Below are 7,500 nucleotides of genomic sequence, written 5' to 3'. Positions count from 1 at the left end.
AGAGGAGAGGAAGTAGGAACTCTTAATCGTTGATGTTGATGCTACCAACACATACAGCACTGCTCACACTCTCTCTCACACACACACGCACACACACACACACACACACACACACACACACACACACACACACACACACACACACACTCACACATGCTACCAACACATACAGCACTGCTCACACTCTCTCACACACACACAAACACACACACACACACACACACACATGCTACCAACACATACAGCACTGTCAAGGAAAACACTAATGGGGCAGATAAGAGTAATTATAAGAGTAATGACAAATAATATGCAATTATATCTTCATTAGCGTTCTATCAGGGCACAAAACTCAAACAGCCTTAATCATTATTTCCCTCTCATTTCCAACTACACACATAGAAGAAAGCACAGTCCACACACACACACACACACACACACACACTCACAGTCCACACACTCACACTCACAGTCCACACACTCACACTCACAGTCCACACACACTCACACACACAGTCCACGCACTCACACACACAGTCCACGCACTCACACACACAGTCCACACACTCACACTCACAGTCCACGCACTCACACTCACAGTCCACACACACTCACACACACAGTCCACGCACTCACACACACAGTCCACGCACTCACACACACAGTCCACACACTCACACTCACAGTCCACGCACTCACACACACAGTCCACACACTCACACTCACAGTCCACACACACTCACACACACAGTCCACGCACTCACACACACAGTCCACGCACTCACACACACAGTCCACGCACTCACACACACAGTCCACACACACACACTCACAGTCCACACACACACACTCACAGTCCACACACTCACAACATGCAAATGTAAAACTAGTTCAGTAATGTAGATTCATTCAGGGAAACAGTAAGTAAGTAAGACTTTATTTATATAGCACATTTCGTACAAGAGCTGCAATTCAAAGTGCTCTAACAGGAACACACAATTCCTTTTATACCCACTCCGCATGGCCATTGCCATCATCCTTTATTGATACCGACAGTTAAGAGGGAGCCAAACCACAGAGGAGATCGCTGGAGCAAAATTGTGTCACCAGGATGTAATTATGGATTTTAATGAACAGTACAGGGTGTTTAGCGGGGCAGTAATTACTGAATTAGCCTTAATTGCTCGTCAGGCAGGGTGGAGTCACCTAGCTGATATTCCATGGCAGAGATCAACCTCCCGTCAACTCCAATGATAGTGTCTCATAAACATGATTGATTGATAGGGAGAGCGCTGTCCAGTCTTTTGCTTTCATCACGACAAACTTTTGATAAACAGGTTTGAACATCAACATCGTTTTCAAAGGTGTGGAGAGAAAAGTACAATGCCCAATTTGCACCCTAGATCTAGAGTGCTTTCACACACACACACACACACACACCTACGCACACACACGCACACCCATCTCACCCCGCCCCTTCTCCTGCTCAAAGAGCACTGTCCCCAGGGTCACAGCAGAGATAATCTGTCCCATTCCAGCTAAAGCACCCAGGAGACCTCAGAGTGAGAGACAGGACCCATGAGCCTCAGAGACTACACACCTTCGATACGCAGAGCATGTTACAAAGCCGTTAATTACCCCCATAGAAATGTTTCTTTTGTTACTTCAGGTTTTTTTAAATGTTGTGTGAAAAATATCTTGAAGCATTAAAAAAGTTAAAAACAGCATCTAAAAAATGTAATACAAGAATCAAAATAGTATTTATTTTGATTCTTCTATTATATTATATAGATGCTGTTTTTAACTTTTTTAATGCTTCAAGATATTTTGTGTGGGTAGATGGATACGGAACTCACACTTCTATACGGTCACAATATTCTTCCTGCGGTACAATGCATTGTAACACAGAAAAAGAAGAAAAAAACGTTTTATAACACAGACGAAGTTCAACTTCTGAGTTCAGTTCAACTTCTGAATTTTTTACTTGAAATGTCACATAATGTACATCATGAAAGAAGAGTATGCTACTTTACAAAACTGAGACAATGTCGAGTGAACCCAGTAAATAGGCTTATTTTACATCAAATTTTACCCTAGAGTTAACCCTAACCCTAACTCAGTAAATAGCTTATTTTACATCAAATTCAACCCTAGAGTTAACCCTAACCCTAACCCAGTAAATAGGCTTATTTTACATCGAATGTCTACTGTGCTGCCAGGTAGAGTTGTGTTCTACGTCCACACACACACACACACACACACACACACACACACACACACACACACACACACACACACACATACACACAGTGCTGCCAGATAGAGTTGTGTTCTATGTCCGTCGCCAATTCACATGGAGGTGTTAGGGTAGTGAAGCTCTGGTGAAAGGTTCAAATTCCTTAAATAAATTAGTTATTAACTTCCCTTTGCTTATTACTATTTATTAGTTTTTTTTTTGTGTGTCAGTATATCGATAACATATCTTAATTAGAAAAATCACGATACATCACAACCTCAATTATTTTTTTATCAACCCTATCAACTTACAGTGAGTATGTAATATAAGTAAATATAAACAGATGAATAATCAGGCTATAATCAATGTGTTTTTATGAATTAACCTGTCTTCATCATAAACCATCTCATTAACATGAATGAATGAATGAATGAATGAATGAATGAATGAATGAATGAATGAATGAATGAATGAATGAATGAATGAATGAATGAATGAATGAATGAATGAATGAATGAATGAATGAATGAATGAATGAATGAATGAATGAATGAATGAATGAATGAATGAATGAAAAGTAACTATTGATTGAAAATTGTGCCCTCATTAATACATTTATCCATTTATTTCTGTCTAAATGCATGGATGTGGACATTTATTTATTTATTCATTCATATGTAAATATGGCAGGTTTGGTCCTCCATACTCATTAACTTGTGAGTTTATAAATACATATTCTCTCCTTAATCAAAAGAATGTTCATGCCCTAAAGTCAGAGTCTAGATCTGCAGACAGGAAACTAAACACACCAGTGCTGATCAGTCTCTGCCACGAGTGACGTCCAGGACGCCGGGGAACGGTCACTTCTGTGAGGGGAGAGCATGCGTGTGTGTGTGTGTGTGTGTGTGTGTGTGTGTGTGTGTGTGTGTGTGTGTGTGAGAGGAGAGCATGCGTGTGTGTGTGTGTGTGTGTGTATGTGTGTGTGTGTGTGTGTGTGTGTGTGGAGGGGAGAGCATGCAAGGCGGGGGAGGGGGGGGGAATGTGTGTGTGTGTGTGTGTGTGTGTGTGTGTGTGTGTGTGTGTGAGGGGAGAGCATGCCAGGCGGGGGAGGGGGGGGGAGGGGTGTGTGTGTGTGTGTGTGTGTGTGTGTGTGTGTGTGTGTGTGTGTGTGTGTGTGTGTGTGTGTGTGAGGGGAGAGCATGCCACGAGGCGGAGGGGTGTGTGTGTGTGTGTGTCTGTGTGAGGGGGGTGTAAATGGGACAAATCAAAATGAGCGCTTTTCATTCTCATCAGTGTTTAGCCTTCAGACCCGGGATGTGTCGTGGATAAGTGATGAGTGCGGGCTTTCCTCCGGCCTGGGGAGGCGGAGCACACACACACACACACACACACACACACACACACACACACACACACACACGGCACCTCCCAGGGAACAGTACTGGGGGGAGGGAAAATTAATAATTATCATCATCACTAACACCAACGGGGAGCAATTCATCATGGAGCCCTTTTCCTGGCTATCATGTCGGAGCCGTGCGTGCTGTGGCCTGATACAATTATACTGCTGTGTGTGTGTGTGTGTGTGTGTGTGTGTGTGTGTGTGTGTGTGTGTGTGTGTGAAGAGGGTGGGCTAATGAGCTTTTGATGAGGTTTATTCAGGCGTGGAAGGCGTCACACTCGGACACCCCAAGCCCCCTCCTAACATCACCCCCCCCCCCCCCCCCTCCCCCCTCCCTTTCTGACTCTCTCTTTCCCTGGTGGTTACTGCTTTGGAAGGTTTAAACCAGAACACTCCACACCACACACACACACACACACACACCTACACACACACACACACCTACACACACACCACCACACACACACACACCTACACACACACACACTCCACACACCACCACACACACACACACACACACACCTACACACACACACTCCACACACACACACACACACACACACTACACCACAGCACCTAAACTAGCTCCCTATCCTTGCGGTTGCCTTCCTCCGCTGTGCAGGCGTTCCGCCGCAGTGGAAGCGGACAAGCGCCTTTTAATTATGAGGGAACGCTGGACGTTTCGTGTTCACCACACACACACACACACACACACACACACACACATCACACCACACCACACCACGCACGCACGCACGCACGCACGCACGCACACCACACACTACACACACCCCGCACACACACACTACACACACACACCACACACTACACACACACACACACACACTACACACACACACACACACACTACACACACCACACACACACACACCACACACTACACACACACACACACACCACACTACACACACACCACACTACACACACACACACACACTACACACACACACACACACACAGACACACACAGCCTCGCAGAGTGACTGATGAAAATCACTAGAGTGCTTAACTCAAAGCATTAAAATATGTCCTTGACTTTTTAAAAAGAGTATTCAGTCTCTTTGAGCGGGCTGAGTTTGAGATCCATCAGATGGATGCAAGCAGCACTTCAAACGTTTGCGTCAGTCATTTATTTCTACTGCAACAGTAAACATTCGGTTTTAACTGGCAATTTGCATGTGTGCAGCAGACCTTACGGTATATTACCCATCACTTGTGAACGCCAGAGTATACTGCATATTTACGTGTGTGAGATCTAAAAGGATCCTTCTAAAAGAAGAACATTACCGAGCCCCCCCCCACCCCCCCCCATCCTGGACAAGTGTGTGTTCATAGGGCAAGTGTGTGGTCGCGGCACAAGCGGGAGAAGGGGGCTTATTTGTCTTCCTTCTCCAGAGCGCGAGAGCGAAGGGTTGCGCTGTTCATTTAATGCAAGGTTAGGTAGGCTGATGTGATGAATGGACTGTCTGTGTGTGTGTGTGTGTGTGTGTGTGTGTGTGTGTGTGTGGGAGAATAATAGCATGCGCTCAATCACAGCCACGATAGTGTTTTCACTCATTTTTGGCCTCAGTAAGCCTCGTGCAACATACCGCAAACACAGCGCACAATCCGCCAACCGCGCTTATCTACCAAATATCCCGGTTAACGCCAAGCATGTCCTCCTGTCAGTGTTCCTCACCCGTTTCCATAAATAGCACATGGGTGTATGAACACGACATGAGCACAGAGAAAGAAAGAGAGAGAGAGAGAGAAAGACATGAGCACAGAGAAAGAAAGAGAGAGAGAGAGAGAGAGAGAGAAAGACATGAGCACAGAGAAAGAGAGAGAGAGAAAGACATGAGCACAGAGAAAGCGAGAGAGAGAGAAAGAAAGAGAGAGAGAAAGAGAGAGCGAGAGAGAGAAAGAGAGAGAGAGAGAGAGAAAGAAAGAGAGTGAGAGAGAAAGAAAAGAAGCCTTTCCTATGTGTGTGTGTGTGTGTGTGTGTGTGTGTGTGTGTGTGTGTGTGTGTGTGTGTGTGTGTGTTATAACATTGTTATAAATGAAACCGTCTTTAAGCCTTATTATATTATATATGTTTACACACACACACACACACACACACACACACACGAGACAGAAAAATGAGGGCAAGTTTACAAACGCCATTAAAGCCAAGAGGAGTCCAAGAAGGGAAGAGAGATAATAACATGGTATTGATTAATCTATAAAACCAATACGCAGCGCAGGAGTCCCACAACACCACCAAACACTCTGACTGAAATAGGACACCAAAGAAAAATGACCTTTGGAGATCCAAAAGGATTATGTTCACGCAAACACCCAGAGCTTCCAATAATGTCCTACCATCAATTGAAACACACTTCAAACATACAACTCTAACTGAGGGACATGTTCTGCAATGTGCATCATAATAATTCAATAATAAAGCGCATTCCTATCCACTTTTCAGCCTGTGAGTATTCTCCACTTGACCTAAGTCTATGATTTGCACACCATAAAGGCAGTTATGCGCTTCAGGTGGAGTTTGTCATTTAAGCGTATTCTGCCCGTGACTTGTGCGTTTTTTAAGCGACACGCTTCTGATGGCTGTACAAAACACCATATTGCATTTGAAAGTCGGAAATAGGTCCAGTTCTAAAATGATTTAACATATAGTGGCAAAAACACAATGTTTTGAGTGACAAATGTTGTTTTTTTCCATTACAATGTAACATAAGGTAACATATTAAATTATGTTATATTAGGCTTGGTAAACAGGACACAACACATTTATGGTTGAGTTTTACTGTAATTGAACTAAAGAAGGAATAGGGGTTGCTAAGTGCAAAAGAAGGTGGCCGCAAGTATTCCAAACTTGTTTCGATGTACTGGAGCTTAGTGAGGACTTTCACTTTCACTTCACTTAGCAGCGGTGCATCCAGCAATTTCGACTTGATTGTGAAGCCATGATCCACTATACTTATGCAGTAGCCACTCTATGTTTTCCAAGGATTTAAATGAAATTAACAAAGTCAAATGTGCAATCTGTGTTCCATGTTTCCCAACAGCCAAAATAAACAAGGTTGTAACTCTGTTTACTTCTACTTTAAATAGATCAGTCCTATTTCATGAGCTCGCCTTCATTCTGAAGTTCTGCTGTGGGTGTGATTGGCACGGATAGTGGACAAAATGCATAACTGAAATGTGCGCAATGGGAGGTGCGCAAAAAAAACAGGACCTAAGCGACTTGAATCGGAGAACAGGAGGACTTAGGCGTGAATCGGAGAACAGGAGGACTTAAGCGTAAATCGGAGAACAGGAGGACTTAAGCGTGAATCGGAGAACAGGAGGACTTAGGCGTGAAACGGAGAACAGGAGGACTTAAGCGTGAAACGGAGAACAGGAGGACTTAAGCGTGAAACGGAGAACAGGAGGACTTAAGCGTGAATCGGAGAACAGGAGGACTTAAGCGACTTGAATCGGAGGACAGTCGGAGGCCCTCGGGCTCTAATGCAATGACTCACCAACACAAACTCCAGAGTTTACTCCAGAAACTAATCAAAGCAAATGATTCCGCCCCGTCCCCCAGCACACACACACACACACACACACACACACACACACCCTGCCCCGTCCCACAGCTGCCTGGAGTTACCTTCACCGGTGTGGAGACAGGCCACCTATCAATCACCCAGGAGCTGCAGACACCTGACCCATCCTAGCCAATCAAGAGCTCCATCCATCTCCACACCTCTAATTAATCTTCACACCTGACAACCTTGATTAGGTGAAGAGATAGAGTTCGGTGGATGTCTATGATTCGAGTTCACAGAATACTTTTGCTTGAGTCTTTGGGTTTGGCCCC

The 7,500-nt window shown here is 44.5% G+C and overlaps 1 protein-coding gene across 1 annotated transcript in view; it reads right to left on the bottom strand.

Annotated features, from left to right (window-relative positions):
• prmt3 (protein arginine methyltransferase 3) overlaps positions 1-7,500 on the bottom strand; it is a 63,032-nt gene that overhangs the window by 14,742 nt on the left and 40,790 nt on the right. The gene's annotated exons all lie outside the window — the stretch shown is intronic.

The sequence above is a fragment of the Sprattus sprattus genome (assembly GCF_963457725.1).
Source record: "Sprattus sprattus genome assembly, chromosome: 8".
Classification (NCBI taxonomy): Eukaryota; Metazoa; Chordata; class Actinopteri; order Clupeiformes; family Clupeidae; genus Sprattus; species Sprattus sprattus.
This window is presented reverse-complemented; position numbering and strand designations above follow the sequence as displayed.